The following is a 12,353-nucleotide window of genomic DNA, read 5'->3' as shown; positions in this document are numbered from 1 at the left end:
CACAACCGCTGAGCCGGTTCTCTGCAGCCTGCGAGCCACGACTGCTGAGCCCTGGCACCTAGAGCGTGCGCTCCGCAACAAGAGAAGCCACCGTAATGAGAAGCCTGTGCACCTCAATGAAAAGTAGCCCCTGCTCAACGCAACTAGAGAAAGCCCGTGTGCAGCAATGAAGACCCAACACAGCCAAAAATAAATGAATTAAATAAATTAATTTTTTAAAATATAAGGGAGGAAGGGGCAAAACTTAGCAAAGGAGCGCTTCACAGACGCTCCTAAGGATTATCTTCCTCCTCTCTCAGGGGCCCAAGACTGACATAGTTATTCTCTACAGTTCACAGCACATTATCATCATCATGCTTCTCTTGCTTTATTTCATCTTATCCCTCTTCTCCACTCCTGTTCTCCTCCGGTCCCCGAAGGCAGCCGTTCTACTCTGTTTGATAGGAATCATTTCATTTATATACGTTCTTATATAATGTATATATATTGTTTTTGTGCCTGCATCTTTACATATATGACATTGGGCTACAGGTCCCATTCTTTGTCTTCCTTTTGCCATTCTGTCTTGTGTTCGAAAGGTACATCCATGTTGCCACATTGCCAGACCATTGCTTCCAACCGCAAAATATACCCTATGATGTGCCTGCACCCTCTTATAATACTTTTCCCCCAACCCACGACTGGACTAGTCATGGACTAGGTTCTACAGATCAGTTCATCCAACTTGGGAGCCCCCTCATCTGGAAAGGCCCCTCCCTGCCTGATGGAGAGACCCTCCTCTGTGCTCCCACAGTCCTCCATGCTTGCCTCCATCAGGACAGAGGCCACAGAGCAGCTTGGTTAAAAGTGCAGGATTGGGACCCGAATGCCTGGACTCAGAATCCTGTCTCTTTCACTTACAGCTAAGTCGTACAGCGTCTTGGTGCCTCCACTTCCATGTCTGCAAAATGATAACCACAGCTACTCATGGGACTGTTGTGAAGATTAAATGAGAGAAATTCTATGAAAATTGCTATGAAGAGTGCCTGGTACAAATTAAGTGCTATTTGTACTTACTATAATAACATTTGTTGCATGTATTGGAATGGTCTGTTCACTTGTCTGTCGCCACCACCAGATTATGAAATCCTTGAGTGCCAGGACCTTGGCTTTTCCATCTTTGTGTCCCAGAGGCCCACACATTGCATGAATCCAGGGCATGCTCATTGCATGATACTCTCGCTTACTCACCCTCTGGTTTGACATACCTGCAGGATTTGTATCTAGAAACCAACTGGGTTGAGGAGAGGCTAGATAGAACAGACTGGAGATGTGGCTTTAAAAAGGAAAACTTTCCTGGAGCTATAATGCTGTGCAATAGAAAATATAGCATCAGCTGCCACATACAGCCAGGAAGGTCAACAGGTCACCCAAGAGTGGCCCCCGGTGGACATCCTTACCCAGGCAGATGTATGAACTTGCCTCAAGCATGGCCAAGAGCCAGCTCTTGGTCATATGCCAACATTTTCTGGCTTTGTGTGTATTCACCTCAGTGTCCTCATCTGTAAAACAGGACTAACAGCATTTACTTCATAGGGTTGTCCTGAGGATTATATGAGGGAACCATTATCAACTGCTTAGAATAGTGTCTGGCATGGCCTCAATTGGCAATAAATGTTAGCTCTTCTTAGTGTGATTATCACCAAATCAATTACTCTTACAAATAGAGTTGGGAGATGCCACACTCATTTTCTTTCTTGTTTCAAGATCCTGGAATTTTTGTTTGTTCATTTGTATGTTTGTTTTTGTTTCTATTTATTTATTTGGCATTCTGCTGGGAATTATTTCTTAACAGGTTATCTGTTGGAAGGTTCTAGCCCTTTTTCCCTTAGCCTCAACCTGAACTCACAGGTGGATGGTATAGCTTCCCTAACTTTGAAAGTTTCTTAAGAACAATATCACTCTCAGGCTGGAAGTCCTCTGAAGTCTCAGCTTCCAGCAACCCCCAGTCAGAGAGTCCCAGGAATACAAGAGGACACCATTTGCAATCACAGAACACACTTAAATGGGAATGAACTTGATTCTTTCTGTTGTTCAAAAAAAAAAAAAAAAAAAAAAAAGAAGGGGAAGAACAAGGAAATCAAACGCAGGCCCAGTGGAATTGTCCTTAGAGTAATAAAGGCCTTTGCCATGAGCTTTCTAAGCAACTTTTAGGTGTTGCTGGGCCACAGAAAGACTCCTTAAAAGTGCTTTGGTTTATACATGGAAAGAAGCCCTCAGGGTGAATTACTGCCCTACATTAGAGGCCTAGCTGTAAGAACCATTAGCTGTAGAAGAGAGGTTAATTATGAGGAAAACTCCCTGGCCTACACTGAGGGGTTTTAGTGACTCAGAGTGAGGGGGCCACGTTTGGTGACCACAGCCCTCTCCCCTGCAAAGGCTTAATGGGGAGTCTGCTACCACGTGCCACGTTTGGGCTTGTGTAGGGACCAGGAAGCCTGATCTTGTTTGGGTTCATTAGCTACGGGGACTGTTGCCCACAGAGATCATTAACTAGCAGCAGGGGGGAAGGGCGCAGGGGCAAGACGAGCTGATGAGACGCAGCAGAATTACTCATTTTCTAAAATTAGGATCTTGGTGAAACTCCGAACAGACTTTGCCTGGGGCTGGCTCCCTGACCCCTCAGATCAGTAAGTTGGTGGAGACAGCTTTTTCCAGATCTTCCTCCCCAATCTCCTCCACGTCCTGTGCTGCAGCTGTGCCTGAAAACACGCTCAGGTGGGGAGCACTTATTTCCAAGAAACTGCGTGAGATATTTTCTTTCAGAAGCCCTTGAAAAATGAAATGTTGTGTTTTGTCAGGAACATTTTATTTTGAGCCAGGAACCCAGTTCCCACCCCACCCATTCCCCCTCCAACATTCTGAGGACAAATAGGAAGGCAGGATGGGCAAAATTTAGGACCTCACCTCCAAAAGGAATATTTTAACAAAAGGTATACACACTTCAGATTCCACTGCCATCACTGAGCACCTACTGTATGCCAGACCCTGTGCAAAGTCCTTTTCCTGGCCTTTCTCCACCATGCCCACAGCACACGGACCCCCGAGCACACGTGGACGGTCACCAGTCCTGCAGATGACGCACTGAGAGTCAGGCTCGCAGACCACAAAAGGCCACCTGATGAGCGCAGAGCTGGCATCTTTACCCAAGTCCTTTGACGGATGTTGGTCCTATGCCACCCCTTGGCCCTGTCTCAACAGAATAACCCAGACAGTGACTTTCAATGGAAGTTAAAACCATTGCCATAAACATTCAGAAGTACACAGCTTAAGGGAAGGAATGTGAAAAATGTCTCCCTCTGAGGGTGACACCCTCTGATCTCACCCACCCTATCTATGCTTCTGGACCTTTTATCTTTTCCTTAATATTTCCAACTTTTGAGTACATGAGTAGGCAGACAGACCTTGTGACAAATACCTGGCAAATCTGGAGTGGTTGCATGTGTCCATGCTCCATGTATATTACTGTATGTTTTCAATATTGCTATGGATAAGTAACTATTATTTTCTCCCAACACTTCCAAATCAAATTACCTGTTAAGAATGTCTTCTTCACTGTGCTAGCCCTGGATGAAATTCTACTATACTGCACTTCTGCTCTTCATGTCCATTTTGCAATTAAAATAATGATAAAACTTCCTCCTGAAGGATGGTGTCGTTACAGGTTAATATGAATGAATGCATTCTACCGTCGCTCTAGTTTCTTATCAACATTCAGGCGAAGCATTTTTAATTTTCAGATATTTTATATTTAGCAGTGTTTCTGATGCATTTCCACTTGGGTGCAGCCAAGGCAGTGAGCAAATGAGGGGCTGACACTGTTGTGGAAGTGAGCAGAATGCCGTGAACGCAGGGTTTGTGGAGCCAGCTCGCCTGAGTTTGAGCTCCAGCTGCTGTTGATATTGAGCAAGTTCCTTCCTCACCTGCATCTTATATTTTCCTCCGTAAAAATGAGAGTAAAGTTGCCCCTACCTCATAGAGTTGCTGTCAAGCATTAATTTATGTGAAGTGCTTTTAAAAATGCCTGGAACATAGTAGCTCTATGTATGTGATTGCTGTTATTATCGTGATTATCATTATTCCACAAGAACCACAAGTAGGAGCTCAGCCCTTTGGGAGGCAGCCACCATGAGGCCAGGAATCAGGATTGTGCGTGTTCGTTTCCAGAACTGAAGTGCTTGGAGCACAAAAGCATTTAGTGATATATTTGCCTCTCCTCCCCTAATTCACTGATCAGACTGTGCCCTGTGATGTGCACACTTTTGAGACTATTCAGTTCTAGTAATTAAAGAAGCTTGTCGTTTACAAACATAGGCAAACTATCTTAAGATGTTTAAATATAAATAAGAAGCTATTAAGCAAAAAGTGTGATAGTCATCTGCAGAATTCATGGGATGTGTTAAGTATGAGATAAGTAGTCAACACGTAGCACATGTGCATGTTAAACGCAGGTAAGAAGGAGGGAGGAACCAAGAAATACCTAATCTGTATGATGCACCTGAGTGCTAAATATTCATAGTGTACTAAATACACATGAGATGAAATATCAGGAGTTATTAAATATAGATGAGCATTTAATATTCATGATCTCCTTATCTGGAAAGATACTGGTTATACGCTTCGGGTCCCGTGTCCTCTGCCCAAGAAACTCAAATGGAACTCATAACTGTTCATCAGGCTAATCGGCGAGCAACAGCTTAGGCCGGGCACGCCACAACTCTCTAGTAGGACAAGTATGTGACATTGGCCCAGGGTACCCACCATCTGTGGGCCCCTGTGTCAGGGATTCCCCAACGCTGCTCTCAGATCTGATGATTTTCTAGGATTCATAGAACTCAGAAAAGCAATTAAACTCTTGGTTACGTTTATTACAGCAAAAGGATACAGACTAAAATCAGCAAAGTAGAAAGGTACATAGAACAGGTACAAGCTTCTAACTGGGCTCTCCCAGTGAACTCTATGGGCGACACTTCATTCTCCCAATAACAATGTATGACACCAAATATAAAGTGTTGTCAACCAGGAAATTCAATGGCACCTTGGTGTCCAGCGTTTTTATTGGGGTTTAGTCACATAGGCATAGAATGTCCATGAGACTGACCTTAACTACTCAGCCCCCAGCCCCCAGAGGTCCAGCTGATGGTGTGTGGCCTAAATCCCCTACCATAAATTACACTGTTAGCATAAACTATCTGGCAGGTCCCAAGAGCCCAGGTAAACAAAGACATTCTTATCAGGCAGGATATTTCAGGGGCTCAAGGATTATCTCCCAGGAGCAAGTCAAGGGCCAGTCCTTTCTTTGGAATGAACAGAGCTTGAACACCCCAAGCCTGCTAAGTTAACCCTTTACCACCCAGTCCTCTTGCTTAAACCTCAACTACGGTCCTAGTAACCACACTACCGGTGGGTAGAGCTGAGTGCAGAGAAAGACACTGTGCACACTAAGTTCAGGTAGTGTGGTCCTTGCACCCCACTTGCACCCTATCCTGAGTGCATGAACTCACCCCATCTTTCTCCTCTTGCTTCTTGCTGTATGTTTTAAATATATTTAAGTCATTGTGACTTAAGCATTTTAATTTGTTCTATGAGTCATTCTGGGATAGCCTGCCTGTTGTTGTATTTAGAGGCTACCACTTCATGTATCAGTACCTGGAGATAATTTCCCACACGACATGTCCTGCCTTCATCATTTATTTGCAGTGGGTGGAGAGAGGTGATCTGTTGGTCAGCTTTTGTAGAGATATGCCATGGGAGCAAATGCTTACAGCAATCATGGTTTGTCATCGATTAGGAACCATTATACAATCTATGCAAGTGGGATAAAGAGGAGAAGAAAGATAAGAAGGCAGATGCATGAGCATATTGGTATGGCTGTGATCTCATTCACTGCCTCCAGACTGTGCTGAGCACAATTTGCCTCGAGCTTGTATTTATCGAATGCTCATTGCAGACCAGGAGCCATGCTAAACACTCTAGCTGAATTAGCTTATCTTTACAAGCCGGGCACTATGTATCCCTTCACCATTTTGTAGATGAGTAAATGAGGGCACAATGGAACTTGTGTGAGGTCACCCACTGTCAGTGGTGGAGCCAGAATTCAAATGCGGTGACAGAGTTTACACTCAACCACTCTACTAGGCTACTTGGCTTCTGAAACTGGTTTGTCTCGGTCTCAGGGCCTGGCACAGAGCGGACAGAACTCTTTCACTGGCAAGTAACAGAAACCCAGGGCAAAATGTGAAAAGGGATATATATTCACTCACAAGCCTGAATATTTTAGGGAATAGAACTGAAACAGCTGGGTCCATGGGCTCAACCAGGCAGGGAGGATTTGCCTGCCCATCTATCATCTCTCAGTTCTGTTTCTTCACTATTTCACTACTGTCAACTCTAAGCTGACATTCCTATAGCTTTGGCAATCAACTCTATGAGAGATTCTACTTCCCAAGGGTTCCAGCCACAGACCAATGAGTTAGACTGACTCCGATTTGCCCAGCTAATCCAGTCACTGATGAGGGGCAGTGACCGGGCCTGGGTGGTACATGCACCCTTGCTGCTGGCTGTAGAGTCAGTCCCATTTGAACCACACGGATTGAAAATGAATGAGAACATTTTCCTAAAGGAAAATGGGGTTGTTGCCAAGAGAAGAGGGAACATCTCTGGACAGGCAAAAACAACGAATATTTTCATGAGTTCAGTAAATGCATGAATATCGGATAGACGGATGGATGGATGGATGGATGTGTGAATGAACGCAAAAATGCAATGCTCAGGGCAAGGGTCTGTATGATGAGAAACTTACAAGAAAAATACTTTCTTACACATCTGAACTGTGAGAGCACGCAACATTAGCAATTCCTTCAGTTCTCTTCCACAAAAAAGAGACCGGGGATCTGAGGGAAGTGGTTGGGGGAAGACTACTGAAAAATAGGTACTTGAAACAAAGAATGAGAACATGGGGAGGAATTTCTCTAATGGAGAACATTACAGTTTTAATAGGAAGTCTGCCTCAAACAGTGTGGGTTTCTGGTTGCTGCTTTTGTTGGCATATCTCTTCTTCTTGGTGTAGTAAGAAGACTGCAATTGTCATGGGCAGTTACAGCCCAGTGCACAAAGTGGTATGTCCCACCTGGAGAGACCGGTCACCTCAACTGGCACAAGCCATCAGGGTCCTTAGGAAATATGAGCTTGCTCCACAGGGATGCTTAGTCTCTTTAACTTCCAAACTCGGGCCATTCCCGTAGGTTGATCCCTAGTTTTCAGCCACATTTGTGTCCCTGTGAAGCTGCCATTTGAAAAGTTGATTCTCAGATGGTATTTGGCTGAGCAAACAGAGCCCCAGTTGGGAGAGTACATCTACCCTGCAGAGAAGGTTATGAAAAAGGACAGGACGATAGATTCCAGCAGCAGGCTCAGGAAGAGGAAAAGAGCCATGCATGCCCTCGCATACATAAGCACCAGGACTGCTTTTGTGCACAGCATGAGATCAGGGAGATCTCAGCATATTTCAGTCCCAAATCCTTGTGTTATTTTATTTTTCACTGTGTGCTCCATTTCAGGGAAAACGTAATGTGCATCTTTCTAATTTGCCTGCACTTCAGTTTTGCCCTTAAGATTTATTAACCCGTTCTTTTAATGTATTAACTCATATAGCTGCTCTTGTGTGACATCCTGTCTTCTAGGGCTAAATAGACATTCATATCTTTTGTGTTTAAATCAGGGATTTGGGGGGAGTTTTATGCCTCCAAGAAATTGAAGTTTCTTTTTCAATCTAGAAGTTTCTAAGTGTCATGGGCATCTGGGCTGCCAGGCTAGAGAGATTAAGTCCAAGGTGCCTTTTGAGGTATGATGTTGCATGCTTTTAGCTCTGATAGGGGACTGAGCTAGCCTGCCATCTGGAACCTTAACATCCTGACCTTTTTCCTCCAGTGTCAGGCCTTGGATGCCAATCTCAAGTGAATTAGAGTTGAACGTAAGAAGATGTTTTGATTAGAGAATGTAATCGCAGACCTAGAGTTATACCAAAACTGAAATCTGAGGGAAGAGAGAGCAAAGTGGGGTCCCTTTTACAAACTGGGCTAAATGAGGCAGGAAAGCTGGTTTTACTCACTGCACCTCGGTCAGGCAGAGGAACAGAAGTCCCGCAGGAGTCCCAGAGTCACTGTCACAGAATTAAGCCCTATAGACCCTGCTCGGGCCCTAGCCTGGCCAGGCTCTCTGCCTCCGCTGGGGAGGGTTGTTTTTCGAGCTGTCGAATTAGAAAACCTAAGCTGAGATGGACACAGCATGAACTTTATTCAGTGGCCAAAGAATGGAGAAGCAGGAACTAAGTTCACAGATCAATTAAATCTCACCTGGCCAGAGGGATTTAATTTTAAAGAGTAAAGACAAAGGGAGGAGGAGTGAGGCTACTGATGGAGAGGCATATGCATTAGTCTACCGGGGAAGGGGCAGGGCTTTTTCCAGGGTGTGAGGTGCCACCCCCTTTTTATTCTTTTTTGGTCCTTACTGTCCTGTCATGGTCACTGATAGGTGTGCCATTTAATATGCTCCCGTAGTAAAATCAGCTTATAATGAGACTCCGGCTCTGTTGGAGGTCGGATTCATCACCACCTTGGTCCCAGCTGGTTCCATCTGGGTGTTTGTTTGTAGCTTCCTTTCTTATCTCTGGACGCTTTAACTTACAGATTTATGTTAACTCTGCTACAGATGGGGGTTGACCGGTTTTGAGCAAAGACCTGGAGCAGCTCTGGCAACATCACCTCCTTAAGAACCAGAGGAAATGAAGACTCAATTTCATCTGACAGGAACCTGAGCCCAGCGAGGCTGAGGCATTTGGCCAGTGGGGGTGAGAAGCCCAGAAGTCAGGCCTCCCCATACAGCACGCTTCCCTGCCTGAACCAAACACAATTATGGAAAAGCAACAGCTTCCCTGAAGTATTCATGCTTTTTGTAAATGCATTAAGTTTCCACCCTGGCCATCCATTAGAATCAATGGGGAAAGCTAAAAAAAACAGAACAGAAAACTGAACATCTGGGCCCACCCAGACCAATTAAATCAGGCTCTCAGGGGGTGACAGGGCCCTGGACATCAGTGTTTTGTTTTGTTTTGTTTTGTTTAAGGGTGATTTATTTTACTTAAGGGTGGCAGTGGGGATAGTCATAGATTTCTAATACAAACCAAATACAAAAATCAAACAACCATAAGAATAATGAAAATCTACAGTGGTTTTTTTTGTTTGTTTTTGTTTTTTAACTTCTCTGGGTGATTTTAATGCGTGGACAACTTGAGAACCAAAGTACTTATCTGGGCTGGGATGGACCTACCTGAGTGTTGTTGGCCAAACTGAGCCAAGCGAACATGCTGCTGATGGGGCGGGGAGGGTGTCTGGTGAGGTATCACACAGGTGGAGAGAAAGGATGCTGCCCGATGCTGTGGAATGACTCCGACAAGCTTGCCCCTGGGGGAATGAGAGGAGAGGACACAGCGACAAGTTAGCTGAAAAGTGCCTTCTGCCCTGAGAGACAGTTTTGTCCTCCTGACCTCTGGCAGCCTGGATTCCTTGCACAGATAATTCCAAGCCTGCCCTTTACCAGCACTGGTGGAGGCCTTCTGCAAGATTTTCTGCCCTGTCTTATTTTATTACCAATCTATCGCCACTCCTTCCAGTTTTGGACAGATGTAATTAATGGCAAAACAAGGGCTTTCCAGTCTGCGAAATCAACACGGAAATGGCTGAAAGAGTGTCTTGACAGAAGGAAGGAACAGCTCCTTATACATAATTCACCATGCAAACAGGCTGCTACAACCATAACTGCTCCTTTACACATGCAAATCTGGGAGGTGCATTGATTTATGATCTTAATTGGGCCTCTTTAGGAAAGGTCACATCTGAACTTGGCTTCGGGAAAGTCTATGCCCGTTCACCTTAATACCTAAGGTCGAACTAATATTTTTAAGTGAACGCTGGACTGTATTTCTGTTCTCCTCCCCAACCGCACGCCCCCCACTACAATTTCGGTTGAATTCAGCTCTCATAGTCCGGGCATTAATACTGACAACTCACCTGACTGTTTAAAATAAATTTTTAAAGAGGAGACAATTTCTCACACGCTGCAACAGATAACCCACTTTCCCAGACTTGATGATTTCAATGCATAACTTAGGCCTAGACAAGGTGGAGCCGGTAGCTCCGAGAGGTGAGAAGTCAGGTGGCACGGCAGACTGATTAGGGTCTAAGGCCTTGCTAAGACCTTTGGATTGGAGGGTTGGAGGCGGGAAGTGACGTGTGATTTGAATTAATTCTTCATCTTTTTGTTTTATCATTGCTTTTTAAAATTAGGATTCAAATTCTACTCAAGAAGCTCTTTAAAAAGGGAGGAAATTGCCAAGTCCAAGAGAACCAGGTGTCACCATTCAGGAGGCTGGTCAGTTAGAGAGGGCATTCAGGAGCTGCCATCTCACTGACCACTATTCTCCTCTACAGATGGAGTGGTCCACCTTCCACCAAGCATCTTCCTGCAGAGGGAAAAGTTCTGAGTAAAGTCAACATTTGACTCATATCATTCTTTTATCCATAAATGACTAAATAATATCATCTTTTTTCTTTATTATGTAACTTGATAGACTTTAGGAATTATGCACCCAGGTAAATCTAAGCTGTCCTTGGCCGCCCTGGCTTCAGCCTATGCCTTGCATTCCTTTGTCATTGAAAGGTCCTGGCTGACCTTGGTCAAGTCACCCCCTTTGTTGGACTCACTTCCCTCTCTGGTACATAAGCCCCACAGGATGAGCCCTGGGACATTTCCACTTCTAATTTCTTTTTTCTTCTAATTCTGAGTCTCCACCTTTAATCTACATTTCTGTTTAAGTGACTGATCTGTGAATGATCCAGAAGGAGGTTCTAAAGAGTGGTTCTAACCATCTCCTGCTTTATTATCCAGAAGTGGCCTCACATCAATTGCTTCCTGAGGTAGAATACTTAATGCAACCACTAAGGATTTGCCTCCTTGCCTATTTCCTCAGCTGAGGTCTGCACCCTGCCTTCCTTGTGTGCCTTCCATCATAATTATCTTCCACACCCCACATTCAACTGCAGCAACAGTTCATTTGCTTGATAAACATCCATGGACATGTCTACATATCTGGCATGGCAAGGCCCCTATTTCTGACCTTCAGAGAAGGAAAGATAGTGACCAAAGCCTAGATATCAAGACAGAAAATTCAGAAGAAAAGGAGGTCACACTGTTTAAAGATTTTGTTCCCCAGGGAAGCAAACAGGAGAAGCTGGGAAAGAAGAAGGAGAAACTCACAGAAATAGCCTCAGGACAGCTCAACCTGAGAAGGTTCCAGAAGCAATATCTGGCTTTGCTCTGACTCAGCTTTGGTTTTTTACCTCTGGTAAAACTGGGAGGCTTGTGAAACCAGATTTCAAAGCATCACTCACTCTTCACTTCCAGAAACCAGCCTCTGGTCTCCACATATAGACACATCTTTGGCAAGGATCTGCCTTTCAGGGGATGGGAAAGAAATGAGATATAATAGCCTGTTCTGAAGGAAGAAGGAATGACAGCTAGTGACATAACGATCAACCATAATACATAATATTGGACCCTAAACATGTAACCCCGCATCTGGAGCACAGAATGATGCATTCCCACACAGACTGAATCTTTACAAATATTTAAGCTGGAAAGGGAGGAAGCAAAAAAAAATCCTCATTTTTATATCTGCAGGAAATATCTGAGTTTTGGCCTGGGTGATGCTGGGGCCTTCCAGGGTGAGAAATGATGCCTTGAACAATTATAGTTCCAGCTGCTGCCCTTTGAGCAAGCAGACAGTTCCCTGTCCATCCTGAAGTTATGGTCACTGATGTGTTGCTGTCTACTCTGTTCACGTCTACATGAACTTCCCCAGCCTGAGAAAAGGGGGCTTGCAGCTGGACACTGCTCACTAGTTCTTTGGAGCACATTCTTTATACTGTGTTCATACCATCTAATACAGTGGGGACCACGCCATTGGCATCGACTCACTGGGGAGTTTGTTAAAATGCAGCCTTAGCCCTCACCCAGAACCTCTAAATTTGAGTCTGTGTCTGAAGTTATCTGTTTATTTGTACACTTACTTGTCTGTCTGTTTTGTTCACCGCTCTATCTTCAGCTCCCAGAAAAGTTTTAGGAACAAAGTAGATGCTTAATAAGGCCATGCTGGCGTGGGCTCTATCACTCATGGCTGAAAGAGACCCTGAGGTCCAGGCTTCATTGGTGGTTCACCAGCAGGATCACATGCTCAGTCTGGACTGCAGCTTTTAAGA

General features: G+C 44.6%; 1 protein-coding gene across 2 annotated transcripts in view; it reads right to left on the bottom strand.

Annotated features, from left to right (window-relative positions):
• Positions 1-9,414: 9,414 nt before the first annotated feature.
• The window catches only part of TSPYL5 (TSPY like 5), a 112,756-nt gene continuing 109,817 nt past the window's right edge, over positions 9,415-12,353 (bottom strand). Inside the window, exon 2 of one of the 2 annotated variants that reach the window (XM_028500485.2) lies at positions 9,415-9,500. The gene's annotated coding sequence lies outside the window, so the exon portion shown is untranslated. The remainder of the gene's footprint in view (positions 9,501-12,353) is intronic. The other variant, XM_055091015.1, reaches the window with a different exon arrangement.

This window comes from Physeter macrocephalus, chromosome 15 (genome assembly GCF_002837175.3).
Source record: "Physeter macrocephalus isolate SW-GA chromosome 15, ASM283717v5, whole genome shotgun sequence".
In the NCBI taxonomy this organism is placed as follows: Eukaryota; Metazoa; Chordata; class Mammalia; order Artiodactyla; family Physeteridae; genus Physeter; species Physeter macrocephalus.
This window is presented reverse-complemented; position numbering and strand designations above follow the sequence as displayed.